This window comes from Equus quagga, chromosome 9 (genome assembly GCF_021613505.1).
Source record: "Equus quagga isolate Etosha38 chromosome 9, UCLA_HA_Equagga_1.0, whole genome shotgun sequence".
Classification (NCBI taxonomy): domain Eukaryota; kingdom Metazoa; phylum Chordata; class Mammalia; order Perissodactyla; family Equidae; genus Equus; species Equus quagga.
In genome coordinates this window covers 61,581,489-61,605,665 of record NC_060275.1, presented here as the reverse complement: position 1 = coordinate 61,605,665, position 24,177 = coordinate 61,581,489, and the positions used below count along the sequence as shown (strand labels likewise).

General features: G+C 42.5%; 1 protein-coding gene across 5 annotated transcripts in view; it reads left to right on the top strand.

Annotated features, from left to right (window-relative positions):
* LRRC30 (leucine rich repeat containing 30) overlaps window positions 1–24,177 on the top strand; it is a 36,691-nt gene that overhangs the window by 9,911 nt on the left and 2,603 nt on the right. The window contains exons 3-5 of one of the 5 annotated variants that reach the window (XM_046670853.1): window positions 2,260–2,324; window positions 5,307–5,436; window positions 6,956–8,377. The gene's annotated coding sequence lies outside the window, so the exon portion shown is untranslated. Of the gene's footprint in view, window positions 1–2,259; window positions 2,325–5,306; window positions 5,437–6,955; window positions 8,378–23,158; window positions 23,319–24,177 lie in introns of those variants that run through there. The other 4 variants (XM_046670856.1, XM_046670855.1, XM_046670857.1 and 1 more) reach the window with 4 other exon arrangements.

The following is a 24,177-nucleotide window of genomic DNA, read 5'->3' as shown; positions in this document are numbered from 1 at the left end:
CTCCTGAAGCCCTGGTCCCACTAACTCATTATCCAGGCGACCAAGAGGGAGCTCCCACATCATTTCTGGAGGTTCTTGCTCCTCGGAGAACCCTTTGACAAGATATTAGGCATATCACACTTTCCTCCCAAGTGGAATAATGCTACTCTATCAAGAGGTCATTTATATGTCAAGCTCAGTTATTCAAAATACTGCTGAGATCCCAGGGTTAATGTCATACATTTATTCATTTATTCGTAGGTGAGACCTTTAAGCTCATCGTAAGATAATGAATGGATGAATGCATAAATGCATACATACATACTATGTTAGATAATGACAAATATATGGAGAAAAATAAAGCAGTGAGGGAGAATAGATTTGGGAGGGTATTTGTTGTAAGGTGAGAAAATCATGTTGAAGCAGAGACCTGTAGAAAGTGAAGAAGATAGCCATGTAGGTACATTTTAGGAGAAAGTATTCCAGAGGGAAGAGAAAGCACATGGAAAGGCAGAAGTGTGCCTGGTATGTCCGTGGAATGCAGTGGGTGCAGGGGAGAACGCTGAGGTCATGTTGATGTTAGAGATGGCTCATATGAGGCTTTAGGCCATTAGAAGAACTTTGGCTTTTTCTCTGAGTGAGGTGGGAAGCCATTGGAGATTTTAAGTAGAGAAGAAACACATACTAACTTATATTTTAGAGGAGATACTTTGACTACTGGGTTAAGAATAGACTATAGGGGCAAAAGTAAAAGTATGGAGACAAGTTAGGAATCTGTTGCAATATTTCAAGTAACAGATGAGGTGGCTTGACCAGCGTGGAAGTGGTGGAGGTGATCTGATTGTGGAGATATTTTAATTATAGCACCATCAGAAATTGCTGATGGATTGGGTGTGGAGAGAGACACACTCGTGCACACACACACACAGAGGGATAGAGACAGAGAGAAACAGAGAGACAGAAAGATCTAGAATAACTTCAATGTGTTTGACTTGAGCAACTGGAAGGATAAAGTTGTCATCTATTGAGAGAGGAAGGTTTTAGAAGAGAGAACATCAACATGATAATTTTAAGATGATAAATAGATTTTCAAATGGGTCTGCTGAGTAGGCACTTGGATAAAGGCCCTAGGGTTCAGGGGAGAGGTATGGATTGGAGACATAAATTTGGGAATCATCAGCAAAATACCCAGGAAGGAGTCAGGAAAAGACGTATCAATTGTCAAGGGCTCCAATCAAAAATGGTGATTCTTTTTCTTTAAGTTTTGCTACTCAAAGTGCTATACTCAGTCATCTGGAAAATTCCCACATGTGGTAAATGCTTGTTTTTTCCAGATGCTGAGTAAACGAGATATTACTATATCTGTATCTCAGATCTGTATTTGTGAAAACCCCTAAAATTATTGGTTGACAGGAAGAGAGGCATTCTTCAATCACACGGAAATGAGAGCATAGCAGGACAAGCGTTTGGAGTGGATACTTCTGCCCCATGCCTTTGTTTGCTCCACTGCCCCTCCCCACTGTCCTGATTGGCATTGATTTTAATCAATCATCAAGCACAGATGCATGTTGGTCTCATTCAACATTTACTGGAACACAGTTGGACAAGTCTCAATTCGTCTCCCTTCTCTCTTTTTCCTTCTCCATTGGTTTTAATTTATTTCGATCTTGGGGAATATCATTATGTTTGTAAGCTATGTGCTTCAAACAAGAGTTTGAATGGCAAAACTAACATTTACATTGGATTTCCTCTTCGAATTTTGGAAAGGAAAACTTTCCTTAAATCTGTCATTCTCATAAGTATGTTTTAGAATGCAAAAGCTGATAAATGTAATTTAAGGTTTGCCCTGTATTTTCTCCACCCACATGCTGCAGGTGCCTGCTCCCCCGCTGGCATCTTGAGGGGTCCATGAGACAAGGCGCCCAGGGATTTCTTGGTCACTCTCTGTTGTATTGTGTGTTCTGCTGCTTTTCTTGTTCTAAATGACTAATGCCTCTCTTATTAAAGCAGAAGCAAACAGCTTTCTTTTGGAACTCTAACTAAATCTACCTTTTATTTTGCCCTTATCTCATATTCTCTCCACAGGTGTGGCAACACCATAAAGTCACGTATAAGGGGGCATTACTGGGCTGTAGACTCTTATTTGTGTGTGGGGGCAGAGACACTGCCATAGGTCATGATCCGTTCTTGCCCAATCACGCAGAGAGAGGGGCTTCTTTCCTGAGATCAATGTAGGATGTGATTCATTGTTTCTTTTTCTTTCTCTCTTTTTTCCCACAGGATATTGAAAATAAAATAAAACAAAATGCTGAACAGTTCTGAAAGCCAAGCAGTTCTATTGGCATGTATGTGCACTTATTTTTTCGCCATATTGGTCAAATACTCCGATTGTTGTTTCCGTCTTGTTAATACAAGGTCTTCTGAGCAGACCCTACGTGTCTTGCTCAGACCTCAGAGACAGCCCGCAGGACTGTGCCTTCTCACTGGGAAATTACTTTCTCCACACGTGTTTTGATGGTGATAGGTCTTTTTCCATCTTGTGGTTCCTCCTTCTTGGGGAATAGAAATGTAAGGAATAATTTCTGATTTGATACTTGCCATTCTACCCACATATCACTGCAGTTTAAAAACTGTCTACAAATTTGCTAACAATTTACTTTAAATCTATACTTTGGGAGAATTGGGCACAAAGTAGAAGAGAAGAAAGAACTTGTTAAAATAATATATTTGCAGGGGCCAGCCCCGTGGCCAAGTGGTTAAGTTTGCGCGCTCCGCTGCAGGCGGCCCAGTGTTTCGTTGGTTCGAATCCTGGGCGCAGACACGGCACTGCTCATCAAACCACGCTGAGGCGGCATCCCACATGCCACAGCTAGAAGGACCCACGATGAAGAATATACAACTATGTACCAGGGGGCTTTGGGGAGAAAAAGGAAAAAATAAAATCTTAAAAAAAAAAGAATAATACATTTGCGAATATACGTGAAATATTTGGAAGAAGAGACAATTCACTAATTCTACTGGGTTCATAGCCTTGTACAAAGCTACATCTATGGGGGCTGGGCAAGATCATTTCTAAGCTAAAATCCTGTAATTCTGCTACAGAGGAAGTCTCAGTATAAGTGAGGATGTTTTCTTTATCTTACCTAATTCAAAACTGTCATAGTTCATCACTAATTCTAGAAAAGAATAATCAACATTTCCGTTTACCAGATAAAGTGACACAGCCACAGGAGAGTAACATAAACACAGTTCAAAATTGACAGGATTTATCAGCTTTGAAATGGCAATTCTTGATTTTTTTTTTTTACTTAGAGGATTAATATTATTTTAAGTTTTGTGCAAAAATGAGGCCTTATTAATAATGTTCCCACATTATTTCAAATCTTTAAAACTCAATTTTTCATATAATGCAACAATACTGTATAAGGCAGAGAAATGTCAACTAGTTTCATATTGAAGGTAAAAAAAAGTTGTAGTTTATACCCAAGTCCATAGGTCAAGGAGTGGACAAATATTTATGTTTTTTCTCTTTTTGCTATTACTCAGGCTAACATCCATTCAATAGTTGCAAGCTCTAGAATTGGAACAAAGAAACCTTAAAACAAATCTAATCTAAACTTCTTCCCCATACATATCTCTTTAAAAACGCTTGTAGGGGCCAGCCTGGTGGCATAGTGGTTAAGTTTGCATACTCAGTTTTGGCAGGCTGGGGTTCACCAGTTCGGATCCCACGTGGACCTACAACACGCATCAAGCCATGCTGTGGCAGCGTCCCACATACAAAATATAGGAAGATTGGCACAGATGTTAGCTCAGGGACAATGTTCCTCCAACAAAAAGAGGAAGACTGGCTACAGATATTAGCTCAGGGCCAATATTCCTGACAAAGAAAAAAAAAATTGTGCTCAGACAATTTGAGTAACAGGGGCTCACTATGCAAATAGTCCAGTCCACTGATTCCTTGATATTTCTCCCTTAAATATGAGCCTTCTCCCTTGTTCTCCACCTCTATAAATGGTACCTCTATCCACCCAGAAACCCGAGATTCCGTCCAGCCGCCTCCCTCTCTTAATTCTTCCATAGAATCTATAGCCCACTCCTGAGATTCTTCCTCCAAATCCTTCTCTTCTGCTCGTCCACTACCGTCCTGTCCAGGCCATCATCATGCCTCACTCTCGTCTCCCTATTTCCTTCTCTTGGCCGCTTTTTCCTTCCATCCTCCACACAGGCACAAAGAGGGATTTTAAAGAATGAAAATTGGATCATGTTAGACCCCTGCTTAAAGCCCTTCAGTATGAACTTGCAATAAAATGCAAAATCCTACGATCTACAGGCTCTTGCCAACTCCAGCTCTCACTATTTCTTCAGACTCGTTACACACCCCTCTGTTCTCTCACGAATGTGCACCCATACGGCCTTCTTTAGTTCCTGGAGAGTCTCAACACGGTCCTATCTTAGGACTTTCAAACACACTGTTCCCTGCCCCTGGGTGACCCTGCCTGGCCAGAGCCTCCTCCCCCTTCAGGTTTCAGTTCAACACACTTTCTCAGGAGAGCTTTCCCTGACCGTTCACGTTTGCTTCATAGTCCTGACTATAACTGAAATTACATGCACAGGTCTGGTTGTGATTGTGTGCACATATAATTAAATGCATATATAATTACACATATACGCATATGGACGTATATTTTGTATAACGTTTGCCTCCCACCCGTGACGGTAGGCAGCATATCTGCCTTATTTCATTGCCACATTACCACACATAGAACTTTGTTCCTGGCCCCCATTATGTACTTAGTACATTGTAAAGAATGCATTCACATCCGATTATTAGAAATCATTCATTTGGAAAGTGTGCCTTAGTTGAAATTTGTTTTATCAACTAAGTGATGTATGTGTGTCCTTGATTAAGAAGTGCCTTTTAAGATAAAACCAAGTTATGTTCGTTAAAAAATTTTGTACTTGAGAAGTAAAGAATAAACATATGAGGTGCTCATCACTTATTTAGGTTAACTTTAACATTAACAGTGCATACATAATTAAACTCACAGTCATGAGTTAAATAAATAAATGATTAGCTTGGGGACAGTATGGCCACCATTGGCAGTATCATCTTGTTCACTGTTTGTTTGGTAGAGGACATTATCTGCTTGCTACAGTTTACCTACATATGTTTCTTAGCTGGTAGTATGTGGACTAAATAATAATAATAGTTAAATAGGATAATAGCAGAAATGTAGGTAATTTATTGAGTACTTACCATGAGTCAGGTCTATTTAATTCTTATAAGCTCTCTAGTATACAGATACCATCACCCCGTTTTACAGGTTGGGAGACTGAGACCTGAAGAGCTTAAATTGCTCGTCAATCTAGTAAGTGAAGGAGCTGGGCCCTGACTCCGGGTGTGTCTGATTCCAGGAACGGCGCTCTCAACCACTGCTCCCAGTTTTCTCTCAGGTACAGGTCCCTGATCTCCCCAGGGAGGGCATCGGGTTGTGACTGCAGGGGGACCCCTTTCATTTGTGCTTAGATAGCTCCCCTTAATAGGACACAGAAGATTTCTTTCCTCAGAACTTTAAAGGAAAAGACTGAAGTAAAGAGAGCTATGCAGTTTACTATGATTAAATTCAGTCCGTGCACCTGAAAGTGAATTTAAGAAAGAGACCGTTAATATTCAAGCACATCCGGGTAGTTTTTGGTATTACTACCAACTCCCCCACTGTGGGTGTTGGTGAATCCTAGTGATTTACATCTCCCAGTTAGTCTCTACAGCAATCCTGTTAATTGGTTATTTTCCCTGAGGAAAGTGGGGCACAGAGGGCGCCCATAGTGAGGCGTTGGGAGCAGCGAGCTGGGGGCTGACCCCTCTCCGAGCCTGGAGGAGCTGGTTTCCCGGGGGGCAGCACTGGGCGCATCTCCTGGCTGCTGCCACTCAGCGAACGTGACCTTAGGGAAATGTCATGATCTACTCCAACAGGAGGCACCATCTACGGCAGCGCCCTTGTGGGCAGAATTAGAAATCAGTGCGAGGCAAGGCGGGAGCAAATGAGCGACAGGAGGAGTGGGTGAGAGCTGGTGAAACCAGAGGCCGGTGGAATTCACAGGCTCGGGCTCTCACACGCAGGGGCGGGGGAGGGGCAGGCGGCGGATCCCCGCTGGCCCTGGTTCCTCCCGCCCAGGAGCCTTTGGGGCAGTCCTGTCCGGTTCTGGGAAGGCCTCTCCCTTTGACACTCTGCTTTGCTTCTTCCCTTCTCATCTGCACTCTCCCTGCTGTAGCAGTTGGGATGGTCCCGTTCTGTAACAGAACCAAGCATGTTCCTCTAAGAGAGCCCTTAGTTTTGGGGCCACAGCAGCATGTGCTTAAATCCTCCAAGGACAGACTTTGCGCTTCAGGTGCGTGGAACTTACTCCCCCCACCACCCCGCCATATTTCTCTAAACGTTGCTTTTTGAGTTCCTCGTGGTTAATGCCCAAACTCAGACCACTTTGGAGTCAGGGGGACTCAGATCTGCGCCCCTCACCCTAGGCTCCCCAGTGTCCACAGGTCGCCTAGGCACACTCCCAGACTCCCTTGGTGTTTGCTGGGAAAGAAGTTCTGCTCTGGGGTGCGTGCTAGCAGAGAGATCGCTGCTGTTGTCCAGGCAGCCCATCCTCTCCTTGTCTCCCTCTCTCCCCATAGTCTTCCTGGTGACTCTTTGGGCTGAGGTTGGAAGCCGTCTCCCAGGGCTTTCAGACACACTGCTGTCTGTGCATGCTCCAGGATCACGGTCCAGGCTGGGCCCTGTGGTTGATCACATTAAGCCCACTGTGTCCTGGGCTCCAGAGCATCTTCACTGTTCGGAGCTTGAAACAGGCCAACCCATCCTGGTATGAAATCTGTCATTTCTGATATAGACAGGTCTTCAAACATTGTAGGAATAGTTTATTGATTGTTTTCCAATAAACAAATACAAACGTTTTTACACTCTGGTTTCAGTTGTAGCGATTCTGTTAAAATACTTGGCTCTGAAAATCGAAGACAGCTGAAGGACTGTTGTAGACATCAATTCAGCCCTTCAATAACGTGTTCAATACCTCCACAAGTGACAGTAAATCAAGGATGAAATGCAACAGCAAACAGCGAAGGCACATTTCACATATGCTGGCAGCTCTGTCATTTCAAGCCTCAGACGGAACACTGGATCAAAATGCCACATATGATGGATGGTGCTTGTAAGTCCCAGATGAGTTGCTTTGGCTGCTGATATAGCGCGTACTTTTTATACTACGTAGTCCAAGTCAAAAGAAGAAAACATTTTAAATGTATGGCAAAGTTTAGTCCCGTCCCATCCCATGGGAAAATCCATACCCCTGGATATCCTTGTAAGAAGTGCCTGTCTAGGCACGCTATTCCACAGTTTGTCCCTCACTGGGAGAGAGCAACAACCAGCAAGAAAGAGGTCAACAGCTCTCCAGGGTGCCTAGGTCGGGTGGCCCACTGCGGAATCCTCACGTACCAACCCCAACTCTGAGGCTGATTCTGCTTCTTACTCTTTCCGCCTCGTTCACCAGCACGGTCCTCTCAAGCTCAAGGCCCTTTTCTTCCAGAGCTTGCATTCATCTTGTTTCCTGAAAGCCTCCATATGTTAGCCTTTCATTTTCCCAGTTTTGTTTTGGTTTCCATTCAGAATCCTCTGAAGTTATTTCACTCTGCTGTAGGAAACCTTTGTGCCCATTCTGAGGTGTGCTTCTGGGATAATAGACCCCCAGGCTGCAAGTTTGAAATGCTGTTGTGGCATTCCTTGTTAAGTGGTTGAAGGGGATTAATGTCACTCACCTCTTCTCCTTTTGCTGTGCCTCTAATTTCAAGAGTCATGAGGTAGAGCCATCTGTCCTCCTCTCTATTTATCAATATATTTAGACAAGCCTAATCCCTCTACTGTGCTGGGATGTCGCCCAGGAAGTATCCATAGCCTCTGGGGCTGACATTACAGCATCGTCTACGCACAGTTGTAGGTATGTGGCTGTGAGGGACACGTTAGATGGCACCCAATTAAGTGACCAGTTCTTTCTTGCCTTCTGTTGGTAGCTTTATGGCAACGTGGATGCCACATGGGATGTGTGAATTACCTGGCACAGCCCCACTACTGCCTAAAATAGTTCCTTACATGTGGTCAGCGGGGTCAGTTGCCACAGAGACCATATTACAGAAGGCATTTTCCAAGTCTATTTGAAAGCTGGAATTAATATTGTTAAATGAAGTAAAGTGTCTCCTCTAATTGTGCCTTTTGAACTAAATCAGGGTCAGCAAATTACAGGCTGCAGACTAATTCTGGATCATTGCCTGTTTGAGCAAATAAAGTTTTATTGGAGTGTAGCGCCGCTCCTAGCCTCTCCTTTACACATTGTCTCTGGCTGCATTCGCATTACAGAAACAGAGTTGAGTAGTTGCAACACAGACCTTAGCGGCCCATAATGCCTAAAATATTTACTATCTGGCTCTTTTCAGAAAAAGTTTGCCGACCCATGGACTGTATTATAGATTGTGAGGTTTGCTCCTGCATGAACGCAGGGAATCCTGAAGGCTTGTGGATGAGTTCAGAGGATGTGATTTTTGCTTCAGTAGAGTTTTGATGGTGGGGTGATCATGAAGAAGGTTCATGTGGCTCGAAGAGCCAGACCTTCCCACTCTCACAGCGGTGCCTCGAGGAACGAGGCTGATCAACTTCTGACTTTTCCTTTTGCCCGCGTATCTAAGGTTAACAACTCCAGTGTTCCAGAAGTGGCGCTCTAAATTCTGTATGGAATTGAGATTATTTTTTTTGACTCTCTATTTGGTGCTGTTTGTTCTACTATCTACAGGTTTCTGCTTCTTTCCTTTCTTCCTTTCTTTTAGATTTAATTTTTTTCCCCATTTCATTTTTTGCTCTGCTAGTTGGGAAGTTATGCAGTTAACTTGTCAAAGTCTAAAGTTAATCTGTATCTCTACGGTCCATCTATACAAGCCATTTAAAATACTTTAATTCTGATTACTTCTCTTTCTACTTCTTCTACATTTTTTCACATTTTGTATTTTAGTTCTCTCTCTTTTTAAAATAAATCACACATTTTTATTATTGTTTACGACAGTCTTTGTTTGTTAGTTGTACCCATATATTTAGCGCATTTTTGCCTTACCATTCCAGCTTAGACCACCTATCTGGGAATCACATTTCTTCTTTAACCAATGTATGTCCTTTCAAATTTCCTTTCCTGACATGCTCTAGCATGTTAATGGTCATTGGAAAATACTATTAGTTTTTATTTATCTAAAAATGTATTTGTTTTGTCTTTCTTCTTGAGTGATATTTTCTGGGGATGTAACTTGAGGCTGAGTGTTATTTTGTTTTAGCACCTTCATGTCTCTCCACTCTATGTCGTCTTCCATTGCTCTTTTTGAAAAGTCAGCTGTCAGTCTAACTGCTATTCTTTTTAGGCAATTTATCTTTTATCTATTGACTGATTTTATGATTTCTCTACTTTTCTCTGTTTTCCTTCACTTTCATTATGATGTCTCTTAGTGTTTTATTTTTATTGATCAGACTGGTTTGGATTCACTAACTTCTTGAATCTGTTGATTGACATTTTTCCTCAGTTCTGGAAAATTCTCAGCAGTTATATGATTGCCTCTCCCTATTCTGTCCACTCTTTCTGAAACTCTGATTCAGTGTTTGTTATATTTTTTCTCACTCTATCATTGATCTTAAACTCTCTTTCATGTTTTCCATCATTTTTTCTCTCTAGGCTGACTTCTGGGAAATTTCTTCAGGTTCATCTTCTAGTTTGTTAATTTCTCTTCAGCTAAGTCTTGAGCAGTTAAACAGATCAAATGAATTTTTAATTTTAATTGTTATATTTTTAAATTCTAGAAATTGTATTTGGTTCTCATTCCAATCTGCTAGGTCTTCTTTTCTAACCTTTTCCTCATTACTGTTTCCAATCCTTTCCCTTCCATGTCATTTAACATATTAAACATACTTATTTTATATTCATTGTCTGATAATTCCAATATCTAGTGTCTTAATTCAGTTGTGCTAATTTTTGTTTTCGTTTCTGTTGCCTTTTGCTCATAGGTCTTGTTTCCTTGTAAATTTTGTGATTTTTTCACTGTGGAGCTTTATCTGAATGAACTGAAGTAATCCTCTGAAAATCAGGTTGAAAGTGGGGAGGGGATTCCTCTAGAGAGGACCTGCATTTGCTTCTGCTGATTCTTGAGTGCCTCATCCACCTGGGATGGTTTTAAGTTAATGTATGTCTTTATGGATTCTAGGTGGAAATTTTTTTCTCTGCTCAGCCAAAATCTTTACAACTGGACATTTCTCTTGCTATCTCCTGGGGGTAGGAATGTGGGTTTATTTCTAGCTCACCTTTATCTTGAGGGTTAGCCATCTGGTTGGAGTTTAAGTTGTTTTGAAGGTAGGAGGCAGACTTCTTCCCTTGGGCAGACTCCAGGCTGTGTCTCCTTTTCCTCATGCCCTAAGAAGCTATGGGAAATTTAAGCTCCGGTTCAGCTAGTTTTGGCAAACACTTTAGTTTTGAAAATGGCTGCCTCAGTGATTCCCTTCCCTCTCTGAATTTCCACTTTCTAGGTCACTGCTGCATCTAAAACAATTTTTTAAAATACTATATCCAAATTTTAAATTTGTTTTATGTGGGATCATGATTCAGGTTTTGCCATGATGTTAGAGACAAAATCCTGGAACCGAGACTTTATGGGAATGTCAAGTTACATCTCTAGCTTTCAAGTCTCTTCCTGTGTGTATAATATACAGTTTAAATTTGAATGTTTTTGGTAACATTTCATAAACTAAGATTTAATAAAATAATAAAATGTTTATTGTTCTTTGTTCTGATTTTAACAATATCACATGCTTATTACAGACACTAAATGAAATGGGAAAATATCAGTAAGGAGGTTGACACCACCACTAATCCCACCTTCTGGAAGTAACTACTATTCATATTTTGTTATATCTACTTTTATCCAGATTTTGGTATGCTATTCTATTTTTAAATAGTTGAGAACACAATTCTTTTAAATAGATTTGTTTAATTGGAAGGTGATCATTCTTTTTTGAGATGTAAGTGATGAATAGCATTATTTCTTTTCCTTTCTATTCTGTGGTCATGCGGATGGTTAACTGCTTGTAAGGTATACTACATTCCTCAGCATAATCTATCCTGGTGGATCTAATCAAAAGAATCCACTCAGAAGACCACGAGGGAGTAGTAATTGAAGAAACAGTGCCACCCGGTGAGAGATGGTAAAGGATTCAGCTATAAAGGACCAAGGCCATGCAGAGATGACACTGCCATCATTTAAATGCTGCTGTAGGCTCTGTTTGCACTCTGTCTAACAGAAAGGGGAACAGGATGAAATTAGGACTGGGATTTAATGGATCATTTATATTTTACGAATAAAAGTGATTCAGTATAATGACCTAATTACAATTACAGAAATTTCACATTAGCTCAGACCTCTGGCCCTGTCTCTGAGACAAGGATAGAAGTGCATCCATCTCATGCCTTATGCGAAGGCCTGAACAAACCTGTCTTGACTTGCTGTGGTAGATAAGATTGTATCCAGGTTACTAAAATCTCTGAAAAATGACAAAAATATCCCATTGATTGAAACATTTTGCTCCACAACCATGTTTTCCTCTCCATTAAAGCCTCCTAGAGTGAACATGGGCCCAGTTTCCTTGTGGTTGTAGATGTAAGGGGTGCAGAACACTGGGAGAGGTTTCCAACAAAAGAACCCAAGCCCACAGATATTAGTCAGGCCGAAGAAACCCTGAACGCTTCCCATTAGACCTCAATGAGCACAAAAGAGGAAGAGTCTTTTCACTCTTTCAAGGAGAAGTCCTAGGTGGGGCTACACTGCCCTTTGACTCTGTAGATCCACACGAAAGATAACACCCATTGTGCTTTGTTTAGGTAAGTAGGATCCCCTTCTGTAACAAAAAGCTCGGACTCTGGTGTCACAAGGATCTGAGTCCACATGGTAGGCTGTTAACATCCTAGATGCATGAACTCACAAGAGGTACTTAACTTCTCATCTGTAACATAGGGCTGATAATACCTATCATTGCAGGGTTGCTGGAAGGATTGAAAATGGTCCCTCTAATGCATCTGGCACAAGGGAAACAGCAGTGATCTCACTTGACTGTGTAAGTCCATGAGTTCTGAGACCATATCTTGATCATCATTGATTCTAAAATGCCTAGCACATAGTAGTCCTACAAATACTCCTCAGATGAATGGACAAAGTACTCAGTTACAGAATGAGTCAATCTTGGCAAGACAGACAAAGGTGCGTTGCTGTCCTATCAGAAGCTTTCAGTAGGACCAACACTCTGGATGACTTCAGACTGAGGCATCCAGTTGCTCCAAGGATGAAAGTTGTCAGTTCACTGCCTGCTGCAGCCTCAGGCATCTGGGCTTGGGGCAGCCGCTTATTTCCACTCTTAGTGCTGAGTCCTGACTCTGTCCAACAGACTGACCAGATGCCCATCCACATCCGCTTCTGATGTGCCCTCACCTCCCTTTGCCTCATTCCCATTGACTTCTCAACCTGTCTACCTGCTCCACTCACGTAGCCAGGGATTTACTGCCTCCCGCATGCCACTTGTGGAAAACAGCAAGCAGATGGAAGAAGGGAAGATGCATGTTTGCAGGCACGGCCAGAGAGGACACTGAAAGTCAAACCGCACTGTGAAAAATGTGGTTTTTCAAATAGTTTGACTGGGAGGCTGATTTAGTAAATTATAGTGGTGAGTCAGTAAAGTGATATCAGACAGATGAAATATTTAACATGATGTAGTAACCCCTCCGGTAATGTTAGAATGTTCACCTTTGTTAATCTAAAGCACTCCCTGATGAGATAAGAATGTATTTGAGCATTTCTTATGTAATTTATTTTTTAAGATTTTATTTTTCCTTCTTCTCCCCAAAGCCCCCGCCGTACATAGTTGTATATTCTAGTTGTAGGTCCTTCTGGTTGTGCTATGTGGGATGCCGCCTCAGCATGGCTTGATGAGCGTGCCATGCCTGCGCCCAGGATCCGAACTGGCAAAACCCCGGGCCACCAAAGCAGAGTGCAGGAAATTAGCCACTCGACCACAGGGCCGGCCCCACAGCACCATTATCAATTTATATATCAAGCAGTTGGAATTCATTTCTGGATTATTTTCATTCAATAATTAAACAGTACTGCCTCTAAAGGAGACAAAGTCACTTGACTTGTCACTGTGTCCCAGTGGCCCCTTTTGCTGGCTTGTAGGTCTTTCCACAGTACAATTGCAAACTTACCAATGGCCAGAATCCTGCATGTGACATGGACTGGTATTGCTCTTGTCACTACCAATCACCCTGGGATTCCGCTGCCCAGTCCTCCCCCTGCCAGATCTGAACTCACCACATGTGTTTTCCAATTGCAGGAAAGCTGGAAGCCAAATGGGAGGCCAGAGAGATGGCTCTTGGCACAAACATTTCATTGATTGATTCTTTCAAGACTGGCGTGAATTTTGGGCTGCATTTAGGTTATGAAAATTATCTAATTAGCCAGACCCAGATAGCATATACTTCTCTGTGTGGTAGTGCCAGAGCTTCATCTGTGGTATTTCTGTTTGACAAAAGTAGACGATGCCAATTATGTAGTTTGGGGTGGTAGCCAAATACCTATCAAAGGCAGGAAAATAATTAGCTCTGCTATTTGCAAGCAAAGCAGGGTCTTGTCACAGCCTTTAGAGATCAAAGGCTACCAATTTTACTGGCTGCATCACTGAAATGTTTCTATTTAGACAAGGAGCTGGCAAGAACCATATTCCCTTACTTTGCAGAAGTGCCTAAAACAGCTGTTTTAAGATGTTCCTCTGGAATGGCAGATAATGGCAAACATCACTTGCCTCATGGCTTCTGGAACCTCAAGGCATGCTGGAATTGAGAAAGTTGTAAAATGAGTACATAGGTACTTGATTGTTCATTTGTGCATCTGTTGGTTTGTTTCAAGATCCCTGAACAAAATAAAGAAGGTTTTTTGGTAACGTATCTTAGGAACCTTCCCACACTAATGTGGGATCTTTATTTAATCTTTATTTCTGATGCCCAGTTTGCCCCTGACTCAACTATCCAGACCCTGAGGGAGGGACAGGCGGTGCTCCTGGCCCTTCCCAGTAGCCTCTGCTGCCCTGCCTATTGCGCTACGATTTCCGCTAATCTCTCGCCTCCCCTCACCATCGGCTCCTCCCTAGAGCACTGACCTGGCCTTGTTTCCTAACCCACCTCTTCCCAGAGACCTTACTTTCTATTCTCCATCCTTTTAGTGGCTTCATATCTCCTCCAGTATTTGATCTCTTCTCAAACACAGTTTCAGTTGCTTCGGGCAGATGCTGTTCCCAAGAGACCCAGAACAGTGAGGGTGCCAGACCTGCCTGGTGCCCCCAGGGCAGGCCTTTCTGAGGGCGTTCTGGGGGTCTCTGGAACCGTGTCTGTTGCTGGTGCTGGTAGTGACAGCAGGAGGGTCTTCTCATTAAGCAGTTACACTGCATACTGAATGAATTGCTGTGGACTTCCTAGAAGCACCATGACCAAGCATTCACCACAGCATTCGGCTCCCTCTGGATCTGCTCCACAGGGTGGTGCCCCAGACACGGATAGACAGGCCGGAATATTCTTACAGTGCAGTGGGCACTTTATCATATCAGTATCATTCTTTCCCTTTTATCTGTTTATTGAGTACACACTTAAAACATTCAATGTTAAGTTCTCTTGGAATTAGACAGTGATGCGGTAACTTTTTATATTGGGGGGAGGAAATGCAAAGAAGGTTTCCAATTTAAAGTTTTGCCGGCAGCTCCTGATTCAGTTCCCCTCATCTCCCACTGAAATAACTTTCAATTTATAAGGGGAGAATCTATTCACAACCCCATCACCGGGACTGGCAGCCCATCTCCCGCCAGAGTTTGGGAAGAATTTCTGCAAACTGTAGGACTAATGGGACACAGTGGAGAAAGCAGAAGCTGGGCCCCCAGCAATGGAGTGCTCCTGCTGGCTGGAGGAGGTTGGGGTCCCTTTCATCCTTCCCCCAAAATCGGCCCCGTCTGTAACAAACAGGCCTCGACTCTCCAGATGCAACTATTTGACACAGTCAAATTCTGTCTTCCTCCTCTCCATAAAAGTACTTTTGTCTGACCCAGTTAGATAATTCTGCGATCTCTAAGGAAGAACACTGCCTTCTGGAGGGAGTAGTGCCCTCAAATCACAATTAAAGAGGACAGAGTCCAGAAGAGCCCTGTGGCGGCTGCTCCTCTTCAGGTGCTCGAATATTACAAAGAGCCAGAAGGTCAGACAGGGCGGGTAGGAAAGACATGCTGGATGCAAGCCCCAGAGACACAGGTAAGTGAGAGGGATGGGATGTCCCCTGCTCTTTCTAGGAGTGGAACAGAATGGGGACAGGAGCTCACAGCTGCTCATCTCCTCCTTTTGTGCTGCTCTGTGTTCTTGGACAAGCAAACAGGAAACAAGAGAGCCTTTGAAAAAACCTTACAGACCAAAGGAAGTGAACTTCATGCTAAAATTTCACTGGAAGTGATATTTTTCTCCAAACACTCCTAGACCATTTTAGAGAAAAATGATCATCTTTCATAGGATGAAAAATTGTGTTGTCTTTTTGAAACAGGAACAAAATGTCTAAAGGAGAATGGACTGACAGGCAACCGAGACAGAATGTGAAGAGAAGTGAGATAATAAAAGAAGTAAGCATTACAGGGAACTAGAAATTCAAAGCTGAATTAATCTCCCTGGATCCAGTGAAGAGCAGAATGACACCTTGGAAACTGCTCAACGGACAAGACTAACCGAGCGGCCCTCCCAGAATGGAGAGGAAAGAGAATCACAGGCAAAGACCAGGACGCGGGTGGTGTTGACAGTACAAGACGAGAGTACAGTGTAGGGGTCAAAGAACTTGACCTTTGGGTCATGCGCACTTGAAGCTCAGTCCCAGTATGTACTGCGTGTGTGGATTTGGACGAATCTTTCATCTGCAAAACAGGGATACTGACATCTACTCACGGCGCTGTTGGTGGGGAGGGGATAACAAGCAAGCGTGTGAGAGAAGTGAGGGCTGTTCCCCAGGAAAGAGACGACAAGTGGAGCAGATGCAGTAATAATCAAAGACATCATTGTGGGAGAGGAGGAGAACTTTCCTGAGCCTGGGCTGAAAAAAGACCTGAGTGTGCAATTTAGAAAGAGGTTGCCAAGTTGAGGCATCGGTGACATGAGATGTCTTTACAATATTTTTGAATTGCTGGGATCAGGAAAAAAATCCAACAAGAACTCACGCAGAAAAAATAGGTTATCTAGAGAAGTTCAGAAACTAGAGAATCATTGAATACTAAGATCTGATGATGGAACATTTGCCTTTTGAGGCAAAGCAATTGCAACCCCTAAATATATGCCCCGTTGAGTTATTTTCCATATGAAGGCAACAGAAAGATATTCCCAAATATTTAAGGTTCAAGAAATAGGCATTAACGTACTATTCTGGTAAAAATTGCTTTAGATGTCCTCTAGCCAAACAAGAAACTATCTGCTATTGGTGAATGGATAATTGTGATATAAAAGGACCAACGGTGAACAACGAAAGCTGCTAATTGTAGATTTAGCATAAATCTATGAATATAGCATAAAACCTATAAGTTTGTTATAAATTTAGCTTGAAAGTCTCCTGAAAAATTTCAGATTTAGTATAGAATTTTATTTGGTAGAAAAATAGTAATAAGAGAAAATTGGTCTAAAATCCCAGATTTTATTAATAAAGTCTGGGATATAGGAGGTAATGTTGAATTAAAACAACGCAAAATACCTCATCTTATGTCATGTACACAAAAGCTATCATGTCATGGCTTAATTTTGGTAGCTAGGGAAACGTATGATGTAATATTTTTATAGCTTAAAAGAAACTCTTGTTAGATTTAAAATAGACTATGCCTTCCAAGTCTTTGGAAAACCCAATGGATTAACAAAACACTTAAAACACAAGTCTTAGTGAAGAGCCATAAAAACAGTAAAGTTTTAAGGACAAGGGAAAATATGCAGAATTTAATCTATATATACAGAATGATTCAAACTTTAATACCTGTGTGTGCATGCATGTGGGTGGATGTTAGCAAAAAGAGTGAGAAGAAATGGGCCAAAATTTGTTGGTTTTTATAAAAACACAAGAGGAGAAGCGGGACAAGATGTGTAGACAGATATCCAAGATCTTGCCGGGCAAGCCCTTGGTCCCTCTGTAAGAAGCTGACTGGGTGGCGTCTTCCCAAAGAGCGTGGTTGCAGGCCCTCTGCCAAGCCCACCTGTGGCCCTGGCATCTCATCTCTGCTCTTGCCTATTTAAATTGTACATAGGGTGCTAACTTAACATCTATTCTTCCAATAACATTTATGCCTTAATAGGCATATGATCTAAACAAATAACTTTCTCATGATGGGAATTAGAGAAGTAGAAAAAATACACATTAGAAAAAATAAAATGTGGGGAGCACTGCCTAACCCCCTTCCTCAGGGCCAATTTACCCACTCTCCAGCAGGCCCAGGCCCACAATAGTTGGTAGGGCCCATGAATGTGTTTAAACTCTAATTTCTTTTAAAATCAGAAGAAAACTGAATATAATAATAACAAACGTGTAATAATGAATCCAGTGTGTGTTATATTTGTCTTTATACTAGCACAGTCAAACAATATAATTTTTAATAATTTTTATGGAGGAAGAGGCAGACAAAGACAAAAATGCCTAGGGCTCATGAAAGCCATAATGCAGGCCTGCCGTGAAACCTAGCGCCCCTCAGCTCGCCGACTGCTACACCCAAAGCGTCCTGAACTCATAGCACCCTGAGCTCAATGCCCCCTGAACTCTTAGTACCTCTGAGCTCATTGCACCCCTGATCTCATAGCACCCTTGAAATCGTAGCACCCCGTAGCTCATAGCACACTTGAGCTGGCTGCACCCCAAGCTCATTGCACCCCAAGCTCATTGCACCCCAGGGCTTGTGGCACCCTACTCTCCCCTGCCTTGCCTGAATCACCCACCTGAGGCGGCCCCAGTCACAAGTTAATAATCAGTGGGAGAAAATGTCATATTTACTGGCAAACTGGCCTTACTGATCTATACAAACAATATTGTTTGTGCTCCACTTTTACATGAGAAAAGATTTTAGCACTTTTTATTGTATACCATCTTATACAATATAAAGTATACATGTGAATGGTCATGGAAAAGCCTGGATATGAGAGTCAGAAGAGTTTGACCCAGGATCTAACATTCATTTGATGTCAAACTTTAGGTTTATTACTAAACTGGCGTGAGGCTCAGTTTTCTTACCTGCAAGATGAGGATAACATTTATTTTTAGAATAAATTTAGCTAAAATGGACCATATGCAAAGTGCTGGCACTCCTGTGGCATACAGTATTCACTCAACAAATGGTTGCACAGCAGATCAGTTAACATAAATGTCCAGGATCTGATCTGTTTCAAATTAATGATATTTCTGGAGTTTATATATCTTAATGTGAAAAGGCTACGATGACCAGAAAGCAAAAGTCCAAGGGATGTGTTTCATAATGTGAGAGACATAATTTGGTAGAAAAATGAATGAGTTAGGAAGATATATATGAATTAGAAAATGTCTCATTTTTATAAATGTGCCATGCAGGGCAATTAAAGCACCTACTCAATTTCAATAATCATTTTGCTAAGCCAGGAACAGCTGAGTTTACTTACCATGGAAAAAATAAGCCAGTATAGAAAACCCCAAAACATATATTGACATAGATTTGTCTAACCATGATTCCTGGATCAACAAACAATTATTGAACACTTACTTTGTACTTCTCGTCCCTGGGGATTCAGTGGAGGATCAGATGAAGTCTCTCTCCTCATGGACCTCACTCCTGGGAGAGATCGAAAACCAACAAGGAAAGAAATGTGAGCTGTTGATGTGTTCATGGGTGTTCGTTACATTATTTTGCTACACAACCATCATATGTTATTTCAGATAGTGTTAACTGCTATGGAGAAAAATAAATCCAGGTTAAGCCTATAGATGGTGGAGGGGTTGCAGAAGGAGGCGATTTGGACAAACTATTCAGAGAAGGCAGGATCACATCTTACTCAGTCTTTCTCCCCCATGGTGCTGAGCACAAAGTCTGAGGCACTGTAGGCTCTCCAATTAGTTTTGCTAAGTCAATGTTATCAATATCATGAAAATACCCGTTATGACTGACATGCTTTGGTATGCTTTAATAATTTTTTGAGATTTACCTTCAGGTAAATTTCTATTGCCCTGAAAGCCTTCAATTATCATTGAAACGAAAATGTTATATAGGCATGGAAACAAATTTAACTTCATTTGCTTCTATTGCAAATGATGCGTAAGCACACTTGGAAGAGCAATTCCATTCAGTTGATATCCTGGATTACAGTGAGTCACCAAATGTCACATTTAGCAATGTTGGTGTTCGATTCTAGGAAATTGGATCACAGGGAAACATACTTGACACCAATATTTCACTGAACATAATCTAATCACTGACGATTTAGAAGCACCTTAGGGTCTCATGGTGTCTCGCTGTGAATATCACTTGATTTTGTTCACGTGCCAGTGAACAGAGAGTCGTGATGGATTATGTGCAGGTAGCAGAGAGACGGCATTTACACCTGTGGACAGTAATGGGGAAACTATAGATAAACCACACACCTACCTCAAGGATGTGAAATGAGTTCCACACAAAATAAAAATGAAAAGAGAAAACAGAAAAAACTCTGTTACATTGGAGACCATAGCATCAAATTATCCCAGAGGTTACGTACATTGTTGGCTTTGTAAGCAGGACTGTGGCTATCATGGGTCCCCCTCACACTTCCCAGGCTATGGGCAGGGCTAAGCTGGCAGCATAACGAGGAGGCATGCCCGCTGTCCGCTTGCACGAGTTCTCCTGTCCTGATCACAGTGTGACGAGCTGTGCTTGGTCTGATGCATCCATCCTTGAATTGCCTTCTGCCCCCTTGACTTGATCACCATTGCAATCCTTTTTGGTTTATTTTATTTCTCACTCACTCAGGCTAGACACACCCCTCACGCATATGCACCACTCCAACATTGTTTCAGGAAAGAAAATGTAAAACCCTTTGCTCTTTGCAGTAACACGTATGAGTCTATTTTCTTCTTTTCTGTGATATTTGCATTTTAATCTTCACCTTTAATTTTGCCTGTAAATTTGTCACATTTCTTGTTAAGGGTTTTCAGAAACAGATAGGGAAAGGTGGTCTTTCTTCCTCATCCTGGGAGGGGGTTAATAAATAACATTTATCGTCCTCATCATCTCCACTCTGTATTTTCAACGCTCTCTCATAGGCACCATCCTCTCCAATACCCCAAAATGGCATTTATAAGCTGTCACCCACTTCACCTACTTTTACAGTTTGCTACTGCTCTTGTAAAAAATATTTTAAGACCCGTTCTAGTGCTAACATCCCACGCTTCACTCATTCTATGGAACAGGTTCCTGTAATCTTATTCTCTCTCATCCACAGCCATAATGATTTATTTCCATACATTAACTGTCCAGTTTCAGTTTCATCTGCCGAGAGTTTTGCCAGAAAGTGTGGCATACTCCCTATCTTCGGATGAGGTACCTTTTCAAAGAGCCAGATGCTTGAGAGCATGCCTCCCCTGGAGTAACTGGATGTGTGTAAGTTCCCCTGCTCTGGGCAGGGCCACACACCCTGTGGAAACTAAATGACTTAGGCATATGCACCTTCGTGCCTCGTTAACTGGCATGTTTTGTCCACAATTGACGCTCTGGGCATCAGCTTTGAAATACTTGTGATGTTTAGGTTTGACAATGGACAGCAGGTGGCACTCTCGTTTTAGGATTTCAGCTCCTAAGTAAGGTTGTAACAAGGGAAAATTTCAGGTGCATTTAAAAATTTATTTATATATTTTTGTCTCTGCCAAGCCAGAAATGTACTCCATTTTCTTTAATCAGGTTCATTTGCTTCCTACTGTGTTACTTCACATGGGTAATAGTCAACCCAACTTCTCCCCCAGCTATGTTCTTTCCTGGGGCAGGGATGAGGTCTGAGATTCGCCAGAGTTTGGCAGATAGTTAGTTGAAAGTACAGGCCTGGCAGACAACAGAAACGCGGTGTTTACATGCAGAACTGGGTGTCACTCCAGATAGCTCCAAGTCACCTATTGCAGAAACCCTGTTGACCAGGGGCAAGTTTACCACAGTCCAGAGACTGTCCCTGACTGTCCCTGTTGGAGGTGAGGGAGCCCAGAAGAGGGTTCTGGAAAAGGGCTTGTCCAGAAAGCTGAGTGGGAGTCGGGGTGACAAGGGGAGGGGATTCCCGGGGGCACCCTACAGCCTCCCAGGGGGACTTTTGTTCATTTCCTCTGAGCATGCAATGAGTAGAGCCTTTGGTCAGCCTCCAAAGAGCTCTGAGGCCATTTGTTCATTCGTTCACTCATTCTTTCAGCAAATACAAGGCCTTCTATATTCCCAAAGTGGTGGTTGCTCAGGCTATCGGTCAGGGTCCAGTCAGGAGACAGAAACCACACTAGTTATTTTAAGAGAGAGAATTTAACATGAAGAATTATAGGGGCTGGCCCAGTGGCACAGTGGTTAAGTTTGCACGCTGGGGTTCACAGGTTGGATCCCAGGTGTGGACCTAGCACAGCTGGTCAAGCCATGCTGTGGCAGCATCCTACATAAAGTACAGGAAGATTGGCACAGATGTTAGCTCAGTGACAATCTTCCTCACACACACACACACACACACACACAAAACAATAATAATAAAAAAAGAATCGTAAACTGTGCGTAGGGTTGTTAACTAGATATCTAAATAGACAAAAGAGACAGCCAGATATCCTGGCATAGCGGTGGAGCAGCTGCCGCCCCTGTGGCTGGGGTATCAGACCTGGAAGTTCCGGGCTGACCGTGCTTGGTCTCAGCTCTGAGGAGGCTCCGCTCAGCTGGTGCTGGGCTCTGAGCCTATGCGATGAGGACGGTTCTTTGAGTGTTAGCAAAACTGCCAACGGGATTCCGCCGCTGCTGTGGAGAGGAAGAATTGTAGCTAGGGGAACACCCGGAGGAGTGGCGAGCTGACTCGATCAGGTCCGCCCTCCCTCCTTCCTCCTCCCTGGCTCCCTCTAGCGCCTCCCACTGGCAGAACCTGACGGGGGCTGGGGGCATAGCAGTGATGTGGCGTGCAGGCCCAGCGTTGGCCTCACAGGGCTGGGTGTAGACACAATAGCTGAGTCACCAGCCACTCACAGAACGTCATTTCCCCAGCCCCTTGGGCTTCAACCCAGGACAAAAACAACATGAGACTGAAGTATTGATCCTCTGTCCTGTGGCTCCTAGCTTGGGGAAGGGAATGTGGTCAGTGACTCATTTCCCTTTATTGCTCTGATCTGACATAAAATTTCACTAAAAGTGGCATAACTGATTTCCTCTCTTTAGCTTGAAGATTTGAACAGAATTACCCTATTTTATGTTTTCACCCTCCCACCACTACATCCTCATGTTTTCTTAGCATGGTTTTACTCTTCACACGAACCAGATCCAAGAGGAGGAAAAGTATGTCAAAAGGTCATTGTGAGTCTTTTGTTAAATGTAAATGGTCATATTGAGTTGAATTAATGCTCTTTTAAACAAGCCATAGCTACCACACTTTCAACATCTTTCATTTATGATGGTAACGTCTCTGCTGTCAGATCTAATACATTTTGCACATATTAGCATTCCCAATCTGTGTTAAGATGCTTACTTATGCAATTGTTTTTTATTTAAGAAAAGTAGAAGTGGAAGGGATTAGGGAGGTTTGGGTCCAAAGGAGAGAAAACGGAAGTGAATGGAGAATTATTTTGAAGACCACTTGGTCATTGCTTTGCTTTTAGGGAAGAAATTTATCTGGGACAATAAGCACCAATGGGCAAGCACCAGTCAGAACTGTACAGTGGCTGAAAGTTAGGAAGGGGGGCGGGGACTGGTGCAGGAAACATACCAAACTAGAAATACTGAAGATGGAGTTCGGGCTGGGTGGTATCTGTTGGCAATACATCTCCTTCTGTGTTTTTTCTCATGTTTCACAGGCCAGAAACTTGGAAATTGCATTTCTCCTTCTCCCTTGCCAGGAGTGTCCTGCACACATTTTAAATTTCATCAACAAGATGAATTCACTCGCTATTTGGCACGTGGAAGGGTGCCATTTCGTTTCTCCCTCTGGAAGTCATGGATGTGGTCCTGCCAGACGTGAGTTATTTATTCAGCAGCTTCAGCCCCGGTATCTCGTTCACCTCTGGCCTACAGAGGATCATCCACGAGACCTGCGACAATTGTCTGTAGGTTCCCGACTTGAAGCAACATCAGCTCTTAACTCTCTAACAGCAAGGTCTCCTGAGCAAACCATACTGATTCAGAGGCGGGGGAGGAGTACAGTCTAAAAGGCACAGACCATCATAAAGTCACTCCTCTGATGAGTTAGTCTTACTTCCCCACCTTTACCAGCCAGACAAGTTTCAAGAAGCTCAAGAGATTATATTCTCTACATTTCTTGGTGACCAAATGTAGGTTCGGACAAATCTTGATAGATTGAGAAACCTCTTGGTCCTGGTCCAGAATAAAAATATGCTTGCAGTATCTTTGATATCAAGGGGACAGCTGAGGTGACCACGAGGGGAAATGACTGCCTTTTTTTTTCGCTGGTATGAGCCAGGCAATCCAAATCAGAAGCAAGGAGAAGGTGCCCTCCTTCCTTCGGACGACATTAACCAAGAGTCACTTTTCATGCAGCAGATCTGGCTCAAGTCCTTTATGGAATGTGAAATTTAATATTCATCCCTGGAATGAAGATTCATCTCTTTAGAAGCTGTTCACTATCTCACTCAAGGTGTTAGTACTCACATGGGATGAACTGAGAAGTCCACATCAATTGTGTCTTCTCAGGGCTCTTGATCTGTAGGAAGAGAATTTAATCCCTGAAACTTTAAATTGTTTTGAACAGTACTTGTCACAAATATACTTTTTCTTTTTCCTTTATTTATCCCTCTTTATCCATTTTTAAAATTTGGAATCTATCTTAAATATGAATTTATAAATATAAAGTAATTTT